General features: G+C 41.7%; 1 pseudogene; it reads left to right on the top strand.

The window, feature by feature from the left end:
• The first annotated feature begins 222 nt into the window (after positions 1–222).
• Positions 223–14,373, top strand: LOC147618340 (laccase-4-like; annotated as a pseudogene).
• Positions 14,374–14,975: the final 602 nt, after the last annotated feature.

Genomic DNA, 14,975 nt, shown 5'->3' with positions numbered 1-14,975 from the left:
TGTCAACCATGCATGCTACACGGATCACAATATAAATCGAGGCTTTGTACTAGGTTCAATATAAATCAAGGCTTTGTACTGGGTTCAATATTAATCCACTCATGATCGACATTCTTTAATCATACTTCTTCTTTTCAGCTTAGCTTGGCTTGGCTTGGCTTTCTCTTATTAATCGCATCCTACACCACACCACAATTTGCTATTCTCTTCAGCCCAAATTTAATGACTATATTCTTCTCCATTCTTCAGATTCATTCTTTGTTGCTCCTCCTTGGATCGGCGCTTATACTAGTGCGTCTAGCCTGTGCAGGCTCCGTCGTCAATGACGACGGAACCATGACACACCATTTTGATTTCAAGGTAGCAATTATCTCAATTAAGCCACAAATTAGGCTTTCGGTCATTATGATCAACACTTATAATTAGAGCGATTAATGATCGTTAAGATCAAACTTAATCATCATCAGTAGTAGTCAAATACGATCGACAAACTCTACGTATAGGAGTTTGATTATCAGTGCTTAGATCATGCTGCAGACGTAGTTATGACCAGGAGGATTAACGATAGAACGATCAAACTGATCAACGAAGAGTAGTACAGTTATAGGAATATTAATGCTTATAATCTAGCCGCTGTAAGTAATCATAAGACCAGGAATATCGATTCAGGATACAATTATAATTATGATCGTGTTTGCTTATGATCGATCAGGTGCATTACACCAACGTTACTCGCCTTTGCCATACCAAGCAGCTGGTGGCAGTGAACGGGCTCTTCCCAGGGCCTACTATCTACGTGCGGCAAGGGGACACAGTTAACGTGAGAGTGTCTAATCACGTGGTGGAAAACATATCAATTCACTGGTAATTATTATTATGATACTTCGAGACGATATACTTATTATAATAATTATGGTATATTAAATCATCCTTAATTGGGGCCTTCATGATTTCTTAAATAACCTTGTAATTATTCAGCAGCTGCTGTTGTAATGAGTAGATCAATGACCTTTCAAATTGTATTAATCTCGTAATGCGCCTGAATCAGCTTGAATATTTATCTATTACCGCTGCAGGCATGGAGTGAGGCAGATGTACACAGTTTGGTCCGACGGCCCCGCCTACATCACGCAGTGCCCTGTCCGCCCGAACACCCATTTCACACACAGCTTCAGAGTCGTACGAGAGCAAGGGACGCTCTTCTGGCACGCCCATCTCAGCTGGCTCCGGGCAACCGTGTACGGAGCCTTCATCATCCTGCCCAAGTACGGCAAGCCGTACCCTTTCCCCGTGCATTGTTGGTGTTTTCCCCAGATGTAACCAGTGTGAGGGTGAAGCAGGGGGAGACGTATCTACTGAGGGTGATCAATGCGGCCATGATTTTTTTTTTATAGTTATAACAGCGGAATATATTAAAAAAAATGAGGTTACAAGAGCCCATGTGGAAGGTCCATGGGGAGACACTAAGACCAGATGAACCCTTCAGAGAGAAAGGGTAAAAAACTGAAACAGAACAGGAACTGTGCTACATCATAACCTAAACAGTTCGGCCAGCACAGCAGCAGTAAATGTAAAAAGGAGTACAACAGTTCAAAGACAAATCCTGATGACCAGCCCCTCTTCAATTCCGGGAGAGAGGATAGTTGAACATAGTGTGCAGGAGATTGAGGTCATGACTGCAGCATAACAACTCTGATGACCCAGTTTGACATACAAGACCTGAAGCAAAGACTGAGGAGTGGCCAACCAGCCCCATTTGGAGCTAGCCTGACTTCTATTCCAGGCGAGAGACTGGGAAAAAAACATGAGCAGAAGCTTGGGACCATGGGGGCTTAAGGAACCCCACAGAAGCTTCCTGAATCCTGGACATAGTACTCGGAATTCTGAAGCCTTCTTTGACATTCCAGATGAAGCTCTTGTATCATGGTTTCCTTTGTTTGGCCATGCGAGGAGACATGGAATCTCTTCCATTTCCTCCAAGGTAGGTCTTGCCACCGGTCCACCTCCATGGGAACACCACTCGGCTGAAGCTGATGGATTAGCTTGAGTACACTGTCAAGAAAAAGATAAAAGTGGTGATTAGTTTTACTTTCATATAGAGCTTCATTACGTTGCTTCCATACATGCCAAAGAAACAGAATTCTGACGGACTGCCACGTTAAAGGGTCCAGTGAGTGGCATTCTCCTAGGAGGACTTCTTTCCAGCTCAAAGGGATTTTCCTAATTTTCTTAAAAGCCTTGTTCAAAACATCCAGGAATTGTTTAGTGTCTGGGCAAGAGAAGAAGAGATGGGGGACAGTTTCAAGCTTGGAATTACAGCGGGGACAAAGGCCGTTACCATGCCCAAACTTCAGGGCCTTTTCAAGGGTCCATGTCGCTTTGTGAATGACAAGCCAGGCCAAAATGGCGTGTTTTCTTTCATGAGCGAAGGCCCAAATGAGCTTAAATCGAAAGGCCCATTGATGTTTGTTCCAGGCCAAAGACCATCTCTTATTGAGCTTGAGAATCAGATTTCTAGCTTGAAGAGTGCTAGGTAACTTGCCCAGATTACTGGAGTCGCCCCACCGGATGGCTTTAGAAAAGTTTATACAGTCACAAATAAGCCCCGTGGGAATGGGAACCTTAAGAGCATTACACCTCTGAATGACCAACTCAACTCCGCCACGGGACAAGATGAATTTATTGTTGCAGATTTGATCCCTGTTTAACATGCCAGTTGAGTCACATAAGTCACCCCAAACCTTAATACCAGCTTTGAAACATGAAAGACTGGTCTGGAACTGTTCCTTGGAGATCGGAGACACGAGATGACCAAACCACACAGAGTCAGCTGCATAAGCATATCTACCTCTCTTGGTAAAGGTTTGGAAACAGAAGAGCCTTTTGTATTTCATCCACGACTCCCACATCCTACAGCACAGTTTACTGCCTATAGGGGAGAGATCGGCCTTTGAGAACAAAACTTCATTGAGAGAGAAACCCTTCCAAGATCTTTTACCTTTGAGCCAAAATTTATCAATATCCCTTTTGAGTAAGTCGGCCCAGACATCGTTAGACAAGATGGCTCTATAAACCCATTTAGCAGCAAGCTTCTCAGCAAGCAAACCAATGTTGATGATGCCGAGACCCCCTTGATCTTTTTCCAAGCAACATGTTTGAAAAGCTACTTTGCTGATCCTCTTACTCCCCAGGGATCCCCCCCACAGAGGGTCTCCAACAGGCCAGGAAGTAAACAACCGAGGGGATAATGAAGTGATTGAGGACAAACGCTCTTGAAGCAACCCCTGTGTTGATGTGACTCCATTTCTTGACTTGATTCTTGAGTTTATCAAGCACATAGTCCCACCTTTGTTTGGAAGAGATGTTAAAGCCCATGGGGATTCCAAGAAGCCTGAACACAACACCATCTTGGATATTCTTACAACCAGCGGACAGGATCGAGGGGGGGGGGCACCCCTTCAAAGACTCTGAAGCTGGTCTTGGAGTGGTTAACCTGAGAGCCACTGGCCAGGCAGAAGGTCTCAAGGCAGGACATAAAGTGAGCAGCAGTCTGCACATCGTTCCGGAGCAGCACATTTGTGTCATCAGCAAAAAGCTGAAGACATAAAGGATCGGTCCTGTTGGGGATCTCAATACCCTTGATATTATTATCAGTAATATCCTTATTAACAAGCCATCCCAGAGCATCTGCAACAATAGCAAAAAGAAGAGGGGACAGGGGACAGCCTTGTCTTATAGATTTCCTCAGAGGAAAGGCACCAGTGAGAGATCCATTGACGGCCACCTTGGAAGAAGCATTTCCAAGCAAGGTTTGGACATACTTTATGAATTTCCTATTGAGCCCAATATCTTGCAGGGATTGGAAGAGGAAAGACCAGTCTATTCTATCATAGGCTTTATCAAAGTCTATTTTGAGGAAGATGTAGTTCGGACCGGAGTTCTCAACATGCTCCATACCCTCCCAAAGACTAATGATAGCATCAAGAATATACCTTCCCTTTATGAAGCCTTTTTGCTCCTTGAGGATCCACTCGTCCATATAGGGGCTGATTCTGTTAGTCAGAATATGAGCAAAGACTTTGTAAAGGGACGAGAGACATGTTATAGGTCTCCAATTACCAAGATCTTCTTTCTCATCCTTTTTGTGAATCAGCTTGATAACTCCCATATTTGTCCTTTCAGCTAATCCTCCTTTTCTCATGGCTTCCCTCCAGATGTCAAGGATGTGAGGTGACAGATCATCTCTGAAAACAAGAAAGAATTCGTTGGGAATCCCATCTTCCCCCGGAGATTTGCCTTTTTTGAGATGAGAGATAGCCTCCTTGACCTCCTTTTCAGAGAAGGGGGAGTCAAGCTTAAAGGCCAAAGCGGGGTTAACAACCTTCTTTCTAATGCTGGCAATTTTGGCCCTAGCAGCAGAAACTTCGTGAGAGGGAGGGAGGGCTGTGGAGAACAAGTTAGAAAAGTACTCCTTAATAACCTGCAAGTTTTCCACATCATCTGTATAGCAAGGTGGCCATTGGGCTTCTTGACCATAGGGATGAGATCCCTAACTTTTTTCCTTTTAAGGAGCGCAAACATCTTAGGGTGAGGAGTATCAATTTTCCCTGCCCAAACCTCCCTGAACCACAATCTAGTGGCCTTAGCCGCTAACAACTCTTCGAGTCTGAGCTGGTTCTTTAGCTCAATCAAAAAACAGATTATCTATGAGATTGCCCTGATCTCGTTCATCCAGCTTCCAATGAAAATCTAGGTTCAAGACGGTCTAGAAGTTCAATTTCAGGCCAAAGAGGCTGGCTGCTCAGCCCATATAGGGGCTGACCAACCATCCCCGGGAAGAGTCCCTAACAAGGACCGCGTTTTAGTTAGCCAAGATCTTGATTCCCCGATGGAATCAGATGAGGATTTCATTGACAAAACCCAGCGTTGAAGAAGTTTTCAAAACCCAACTGGACAAAGAAGATGCTTCTTTGATGAGGAGGATGTCCCTCTCACCAATGAAACAACATGATGAGGAGGACTTCTCTCCCCTTCTTATGGGGTCGAAAATGAAAAGGAAAAAAGCCAAGATGTCCTAAGAACCTCCGTATCTGCAGGGAAACCTTCGTTCAACTGTAAAGGCCTCACCAATCCGGAGAGGGCTGTAGCTATTAATACATGGTTAAGGGACTCTACTTTTGATTATGACCTTATCAGTCTTCAAGAGCTCAAAATCGGGGGCAGCAGCTTCATATGAACCTTCAAATCTCTAGGAACTCTAGGTGGTTTTTTACCAATCACCACTCTGGGAAAGGTGGGATGGCGATTGGCACATGAAGTGGGAACATGCCATTTTAGATGCTTGGTCTGATGTGAACCACTCTTGGACCGCTGTTAGGTCTAGCTTGAGAGCCACTACCTGGCATCTTTCTCATTGGGGACTTTAACATGGTTGAGGCCCAGGTTGACAGAAGCAGACTTCTTGGCAGTACCATCAGTGGTTATGAAAAGATTAAATGGGATGGGTTAAAGGGAAGATCTCTCTGATCTTTCTTCTAAAACTGGTTTTTAAAAACCAAAGTCACTACGGACCCCTCTCTAACCTGTCCTAGGCAAGGGAAGGGCTGGACGTTTGTATCCCCATCCAAGGTTCATTCTATCTGCAAGGTGGCCATGAATTTTCAGATGTTCTTTCAGGTCACAAAGCATAAGTTGACAGTGGTGGAGACAGACTGCACACTGTGTAAGCCTTATACAAAAGATGTGATAGTGCTAGCACCTGGACAGACAGCTGATGTGCTAGTAACAGGCAGACCAGGCGATTGATAGCTATGTCATGGCTGCATCCGCATACTCAGCGGCTAGAGAAGACAAGGTCCCATACCCCAAAACCACCACAACCGCCTTGTTTATCTATGAAGGATCAGCTAATTCCACCACCACGACCCCCAACAACAGTAGTCAAGCTGTCGATCAGCGCCTCTATACTTTTCCCACCTTCATTCCGGCCACTAATGGCTCTGATTATGCCCTTGATTATGTGGGGAGCTTGAGAAGCTTAAACAGCAAGGCGTATCCCTCGCTAGTGCCCCAGACCGTCAACCAAAGCTTCCTTTTCACCGTGGGATACTCGCTTGAAGAATGCCCGGCCGGACAAACCTGCTACGGCCCGGAGGGACAAAAAATCTCTACAGCCATCAACAACATCACATTTGTCGCCCCCAACATCTCCATCTTACAAGTAAGAGATCTCATATTCAACTTAACGCCTCTACAACAGCAGCTAATCATCGTTTGAAGCCTCATGATCTACGAAATTAATTAGTATACCTGCAATATTCACTAATCACCACATCATCATTGATCTTTGATGTGTGTAATCAAACATCAATTAACTAATCGGTATAAGCTTGCTTCATTTGACTTCTTCATACCTGCACCAGGCATATTACGAAAGCAAGAATGCTGCTGACTTGCCGGGAATGTCCACCTCCACTGCAACAATGGACACCTTCGAGACCAATTTTCCCAGCGAGCCTCTATACCAATATAACTACACGGGCCCCTCTATAGAGGACAAGTTTGCAATCTTTGGGACCAAAGTTAAAGTAGTGGACTTTGAATCCAACGTGCAATTGGTGCTCCAAAACACACAAACCCTATTTTTTGAGAGCCACCCCTTCCATTTGCACGGCTATAACTTCTATGTGGTGGGCATGGGCCTAGGCAACTACACTGCATCATCAGACCCAGACCACTTCAACCTCGTTGACCCTCCTGCCATGAACACAATAGCCGTCCCACCAGGAGGATGGGTTGCTCTCCGCTTCTTCACCGATAATCCAGGTAAACTCACTCAGCTATATAAAACACGTATATACACAGATACCTTTCATTGCATGTGTTAACCCTGCATGATGATGCAATTGTTGATTCCATGTAAGATTGAGTATATGCATTATAACAAGTACATGCATACATGTATGTGTATATTGCACCTACATGTATACTTGTAATGTGTATAAATACCTTCCATTGCATACATTAACCTTGCATGCAATCGTTGATTCCTTGTACTCTTGAGTATATATAGTACAAGTACATGCATACATGTACGTGTATACACACACCTACACGCATACTTGTAGTGTATATAGATACCTTTCATTGTTGCATACATCAACCTTGCCTGCATGCAAATTGTTGATTCCATGTCTTGAGTATTATATACATCACAGGTACAAGCATACATGTATGTGTTACATGTATACTTGTGATGTTACATTACAAGTACACGCATACATGCAGTCGATTCTTCTTTATAGGGTCACAATATTTCATCTGCTAGAGAAACATTTTGACATTTCATATTCTTTATCGACACGGGTGCTTTTTAACTAGGGGACACATCCACTTTCCATCTAGTTTCTAGCTGATACATCTCTGAGATGGGTACCATTGTGAAGTGCATTCATAAAGGTTTTTCTTGTAAATAGTGAACTTACGATAATTGAGTTTTACACATGATAGGAGTTTGGCTTATGCACTGCCACTTTGAGATGCATACATCATGGGGGATGCAAATGGTGTGGATTGTCAAAGAAGGAGACCGAAAACTCCCACCACCACCAAAAGACTATCCAGAATGCTAAACAGTTGAAGACTATCCCAAATCCAACATTACCTTGCAAATGGACATCTACTTTTCAATAACATTACCTTGCAAATGGACATCTACTTTTCAATAACATTTACATCATGTTTACTAAGCATGTTGAGAAAAGGGATATACCGATGGACTCCATGGCACATGGCTATATTGCCTTTCCTCATAACTACAGTATTCTTTGTAACAAGCATAGAGTATTTTACAAAATCTATTTGGATTATTGTAATAAGAGGGAGCTACATTCAATATGACACATGGCTCATTTGTCTTTCCTCGTAATTACACTCTTTTCAAGTGTAGAATAATCCAAATCTTTTAAAGGTTTAATAATTCCAAGTCATGTTTGTATAAATTTTAGTGAGAAGTAGTGCAGCGTATTATCGTCCAAGAGGGAGTTGCATTCAGTATGCCACATGGTTCATTTGTCTTTCCTCGTAATTACAATCTTTTCGAGTGTAGAATAACCCAAATTTTTTGAAGGTTTAATAATTCCAAGTCATGTTTATATAAATTTTAATGAAAAGTAGTGCGTATAGTTTCAAACCAAAACACCTTGTTATAAACCCTTTTAAATTGTTAAAACCGTAAAATTTCATGGTTCTTCAACCATCTCTAATTATTATAATAACTAAACTTGTTCACTTCTTTTACATATTTTAGTATAAAATTAGCCTCATAAACGACATTGACAAGACTTGAAACTCTTAGGATCAGCACCTTTTTTATCATAAAAGTATCATAATAAAGGGGTTTTTGTTACATGCAAAATTTGTTTATTGAAAAAATATCCCAAAAAAATGATCACATCATTCCAATACAAGCATTATATTTGCTAATCCACCCTATTAGTTATTCTAACTTATTTAAAAACTTACAATGTGTTGAATATTGTTAATATTTTAATAATACATGATCTATTGAAAAAATGTTAACTTAACTATTGTAAATCTATATTTTTAAGTAAAATTTACTAATAATTATAGATTATTATTTTATTTATATCACTCATTTAGGTAATAGTAATACCTTCCTTGCCTTTTATAATTTTATTAATGCATATTTATTTTCATGTACCTTCTTAGTTTGTTTATTTGAGGCTCCAAGTTATTCACGCACCAAATGTTGTCGATTACACATTAGTAGAATTCAAAGTTTGTTGCCAATCACATGCATACATACTCTTTAAAGCCTTAGTACTCATTCACAGTTTGTTGCCAGTCACATGCATACATGCTCTTTAAAGCCTTAGAACTCATTCATAGTTTGTTGCCAATCACATGCATACATACTCTTTAAAGCCTTAGTACTCATTCACATCAACTTGAATTATTTAGAAAAGCCTAGAATATGATAATTTTTTCCAACAGAGGGTGGTCAATTAATTTGTTCAACAAAAAGGTCAAACCACCCCATTTAGCATAAATAAAGCACATGGCCATATGCCTTTCCTCATAACTACATTCTTTGCAAGTATAGAGTATTTGTAAAAGTATGTTTAGATTATTGTAAAGAGGGAGATCCATTGACGATGGCACATGGCTCATTCGTCTTTCCTCATAATTACATTCTTTGTGATACACGAGTTTTATTTATTTAAAGATTGCATTTAACTCCAAGTCACGTTTGTATAAATTTTAATGAAAAGTAGAGTGCATATATATTTAAACCAAAACACCTTTTTTGTAAATCTTTTTCATAAACACAAAAGTTTATGGTTCTTCACCAATCTCCAAATAATATAATGATTAAACTAGTTTACTACTTTTACATAAAGTTAGTTAGCCTCACAAATGACATTGGTAAGACTTCAAAGTCTTATGCCATTAAGGAACTTCTTTTTTATTATTAGGTATCATAACGAACGGGTTTATCTTACACATACACATTTTTTATTGAAAACAATCTCAAAATAAAAAATATTGATCACGCATCATTCTCTTTTTTATATATACTACAAGTAATCTATATGCTAATCGATCCTATCATTCATGTACTTATTCACCCTATCATTCTCTTTTATATATATAACACAAGTGCAATCTGACATAGAACCAACTGACTTAGAAACATCTCCAAATGTGCTTTGACACACACAGGCCCTCTGGTAGCTCTAAACTTGAAGAGATATCACATTATAGACACCCTTCTGGCTACAACTGACACACAGTTGCTTTAGATCTGACTATACCTGACCAACCAACTAAAATGACTCAGCTGGAGGCTTTAAAACATCTAGAACTTCTATACCCTCTAGACACGCAAACCAAACATGAATCCTACCATGTGGTGGACACTCAGTTGACTCCAACCTAGCTCTAGCTACCACAAAAACACGATTCAGACCACAAAGCCTTCTGACTGCTAACACCTGACCTTTGACAAACTTCTAACTATCAGATGTAACTCAGGATCACTTCCCTTTAACTCAGACAAACCAAAGCAAGGTTCCTACACCTTCTGTTGATATTTTGATGCTTAGCTGACACCCAGCAGACTCAAAATCCTCTCTACTCAACTAACACACTGAGTCAGCAGCACTGACCCAGAACGAGATCCCCAATCTTCAAACTCACACACTCAAAAGCTTTATCTCCACCACAAACCTAAAGAAAACAACATCTTCTTCATAACAGAAACATCAAAATAAAGGACATCACAAACCAAACTCTGTCTGCTTCAGATATAGAAAATACGTCATTGTTTCAACATTCCTGAGACCTAGCATAAACATAAGAAGGAAACACCCAATAAACTCAAGGATATCCCTCAGGAAGACCCCAAGAACATCACTTCAAAGCTTCACCTTCAAATAGCTCCAGTCAAGAAGAAATCAAAATGGGTCAAGTCTCTAACAAAGAAGCTTCTCTCAGAGAGCCTAGGGGACACACCTATCCAACTCTATGTTCTCTAGCTAACCCTTTACTCTGATCCAAACAATCCTTCTTACTGCTTTTTCTTATTGTCTGCAAAGCTTCAACAACTGTAGATACTCCACCCTGCAACCTTCAACAAAACAAACCAACCTCTACAGGAGACACTCTCCACTACTGCAGTCACTCTCTGCACTTTCTCATCTCTCATCAAAGATCCACACGGAGATAGTCACCAAAATCTTCCCCCAATTCTCAATTTTTTCTCATCGCCGCCTCCATTCCTTCCATAAAAATATCACAGCCCGTCTCCTTCCTTCCAAAACCGTCAGCACCGACTTCCCTTGTTGCCCATGCACTTTCTATTTTCAATTGTGCATCTGTGCATATCTAATCGACCACGCAATGGTAATCTTTCCTAAGGTTTCAATCATTCATCTTAATTTTATTATCTATTGGAGATTTAGGATAGGGACATCCTTTGAGCATTTTCCTTGAGCACAAAAAAATCTTATCATACTTTCATACCTTGCGCAGTAACCATTGGTCTCTCAGTTGTACCCTGTAGAGGCTTACGATCCCTACCCATTATGAGATTGGGTTCTTTCCTGTTGCAGTATTCACACTGTGAAACAACAATGGAATGTGACCCAAAACATTTCCCATCCATTACATCATTTCCATTCTCTCGGATATATTGTGGGCTATATCTACTTGGTGGATTACGTACAAACACTCAAATAAGTATAATGGGCACCTACCCCACAATTACAGCTACACGGGCCCCTCTCTAGAGGACAAGTTTGCAATATTTGGGACCAAAGTTAAAGTAGTGGACTTTGAATCCATCGGTGCTCCAAAACACACAAACCCTCTTTTTTAAGAGCCACCTATTAGGCAAAATTTTGTAAAGATGTTTTGGGCTTGTGTACATATGGGATGCATCGCATGCAAAAAAGCTTTGCCCTGAATGCCCTAGCAGGTGTACAGAGTGGCTGGTTTTATGTTTTTTTATGAGCTCTTGGTGATGCCTCCATGTGGAAGCATATGGAAACCCCAAATGTGATGATGGCTGGTCGATCGTGGGCTGATTCTGGATGCAGTCTATGGTGCTCCATTTTTAACAAGCACGTGATGACAGTTGGTAGTGCATGGAGCTTAAAGGCCTTAATACATAAGGGCCTTAATAAATACCATGTAATTTTATTTAAAAAGGTGGTGAAAGTGGAAACATCAACAAAAGAAAATGTAGCAGAATCATGGTGGGCACGTGATTTCCAAATGCAGAGCGCCGATATGGGACTTGCCCGATTCCACCAAGGAGTTTGTTTTCTTGTTGTGGTGGTTGCCACCTATAGAGAGAGGGAGTTTTTGGGTAGAAGTGTGTTGCTTGGGTTTTGCTTTGTAGCCGGCGGTGGCTGGTAGCAAGGAAGAGGGAGTATAGCTGCCAGCGAGCATGTTTTTTTTTGTTTTTTACAGCTGGTGGCGACAGAGAGAAGGGGTTCTTTTTGTTTTGGAGAGCCGCTAGTTCTCAGTGGACGGTGGAGACGGAGAGACAGAGAGTTTTTCGTTGTAGAGGGACGCCTCTCGTATGCAGGGAGTTTTCTAGGTGTTTCTCTATTTTTTGCCGTCGGGAGAAGCTGGTAGCAGGAAGAGTGAGAGGGAGCGGACTACAGTGTGTTTGTTGGTGGTGCTGCTTCTGGCGTCTTTGAGCAGTTCAAGGGCTCGACATCGTGATGAGTCGAGGGAGGAGCGGGCTCTAGGAAGAGCAAGACTGTTCTCTCTCCCATGGAAGGCAGCACAGGAGAAGACAACTTTTCAACTGGCAGCATTTTCTCTCCTCTTTTTGGTGGCTGGTGGCATGGAGGTTTCTTTTGTTAGCTGCGCAGAGCTGGTAGCAGAGAGAGAGGGTGTCTTGTTGCCTTTACTGCCGCAGAGATAAGAGCAAAGTTTTCTCTTGGTTGGGTAGCCGCCTCTGCACAGAGTGGTGTGTTTCTTTTGTTAGCTCTGCAGGTTTTGGCTGGAGCAGAGAGAGAGTGTGTGCATGTGGTTTTGTTGGGTTACTGCCTCCTCCTATCTCAGGGCAGCTCGAAGGCTGAGGTAATGATGTTTCTGAGAAGAGGTGAGAGAGGGATTAGCCAAGATGAATGGGGGACAACCTTGTGAGTATACATCTTTTGTGTTGATGTGAAGGTGTCATGTATGTGAGATGGTTGTGTGAGGAAAAGCTTGTGTGTCGGAAGAAGCTTGTATGGAAGTGTTGACTAGGAATTCAAGGATGAATGATACTGGTGATGTATCTAGCTATGGTTGTGTGTTGGTATCCTGTGTGTGTTGATTTGCAGGAGAAGGCGTGATTGACGTGTTTGGTGGTGTAGTCCACGGGTTTACACTCTCACAGCGCACTTTGTGCTAGCCTTCGATTACCTCGTCATGCACACAGTGGAAGTGTATGTGTTTGCTGGGTGTTTGCTTTGACTATGGTGCCCCCATTTTGTGCTAGTGATTCCAAGGTTGGTGGAGTGGGAAGCTATAGAGGCCTGTTCTTGTGTTCTTTTTTCAACCCCACACCACCCCTTCCATTTGCACGGCTATAACTTCTATGTGGTGGGCATGGGCCTAGGCAACTACAATGCATCATTAGAACTAGACCACTTCAACCTCATTGACCCTTCTGCCATGAACACAATAGCCATCCCACCAGGAGAATGAGTTGCTCTTCGCTTCTTCACCGATAATCTAGGTAAACTCACTCAGCTATATAAAACACCTATATACACAAATACCTTTCATTGCATGCGTTAACCTTATACACAAATACCTTTCATTGCATGCATGCATGCAAGGTTAACGCATGCATGCATGCATGCAATTCTTGATTCCATGTCTTGAGTATATGCATTATAACAAGTACATGTATGTGTATATTGCACCTACATGTATACTTGTAATGTGTATTGATACCTTCCATTGCATACATTAACCTTGCATGTATATGTCTTGAGTATATGTCTTGAGTATATGCATTATAACAAGTACATGTATGTGTATATTGCACCTACATGTATACTTGTAATGTGTATTGATACCTTCCATTGCATACATTAACCTTGCATGCATGCAATCGTTGATTCCTTGTAATCTTGCGAATATACATTACAAGTACATGCATACATGTACGTGTATACACACACCTACACGCATACTTGTAGTGTATATAGATACCTTTCATTGCACCTTGCATGCATGCAAATTGTTGTTTCCATGTCTTGAGTATTATATACATTACAGGTACAAGCATACATGCATGTGTTACATGTATACTTGTGATGTATATGTATACATTACAAGCATACATGCAATCTATTCTTCTTCATAGGGTCACAATATTTCATCTACTCTAGAGAAACATTTTGACATTTCATATTCTTTATCACAGGTGCTTTTCAACTAGGGGACGCATCCACTTTCCATCTAGTTTCTAGCCGATATATCTCTGAGATGGGTACCATTGTGAAGTCTATTTAAAAAGATTTTTCTTGTAAGTAGTGAACTTATGATAATTGAGTTTTACACATGATAGGAGTTTGGCTTATGCACTGCCACTTTGAGATGCATACATCATGGGGGATGCAAATTGTGTGGATTGTCAAAGAAGGAGACCAAAAAATCCCACCACCGCCAAAAGACTATCCAAAATGCTAAACACTTGAAGACTATCCCAAATCCAACATTACCTTGCAAAGGGACATCTACTTTTCAATAACATTTACATCATGTTTATTAAGCATGTTGAGAAAAGGGATATACCGATGGACTCCATGGCACATGGCTATATTGCCTCTCCTCTCATAACTACAATATTCTTTGTAGCAAGCTGTTGCATTTTTTTTTCGCCCTTCCACTATGTTTTGATGCATGAGCATATGCGTGGCAGCATGCGCATATTGAAGAGTGATGCCTTCACTTCGTACCCTCACTTGGTTTTGGCACACAAGCATTTTTTTTGCAAGCAAGAAGCTAGCATCAAGGCGCCCCACTCAAGCATGTGTGGGACTAAGGGCTTGGCCCACTTTAATTTTTAAAGGCTTTAAACCTTAGCTTGCTGGGCTTGGCCCACTTTAATTTTTAAAGGCTTTAAACCTTTGCTTGCTGGAAAAAAATGACGAGCAACGTTGGAAATGAATCGCCGCCATGCATGCCTGAAGCGAAGCATCGCCAGCACACGGACTGCACACGTTCTCTTGAAGAGAGAGAGAGTGCAGCCATTTTCGAGGCCGGCCCTTGTGTTGCGAGCGAGGGAAGTGATACAAAGCTTTGCTAATCGCCGCACGCGTTCGCTTGAGGAGAGAGAGGTGCGCTCATCGAGACCACCAAGCCATCTGTGAGAGCAAGTGCGGGCACCCTGTTCTGGTGTCCAGAAGCGGAAGAGTGAAGGAGAGAAAGTGAATGATTCG

This window comes from Cibotium barometz, chromosome 35 (assembly GCF_041138505.1).
Source record: "Cibotium barometz isolate CiBa-2024 chromosome 35, ASM4113850v1, whole genome shotgun sequence".
NCBI classification, from domain to species: Eukaryota; Viridiplantae; Streptophyta; class Polypodiopsida; order Cyatheales; family Cibotiaceae; genus Cibotium; species Cibotium barometz.
The sequence above is the reverse complement of the archived record's forward strand: the minus strand, read 5'-3'. Positions and strand labels throughout refer to the sequence as shown.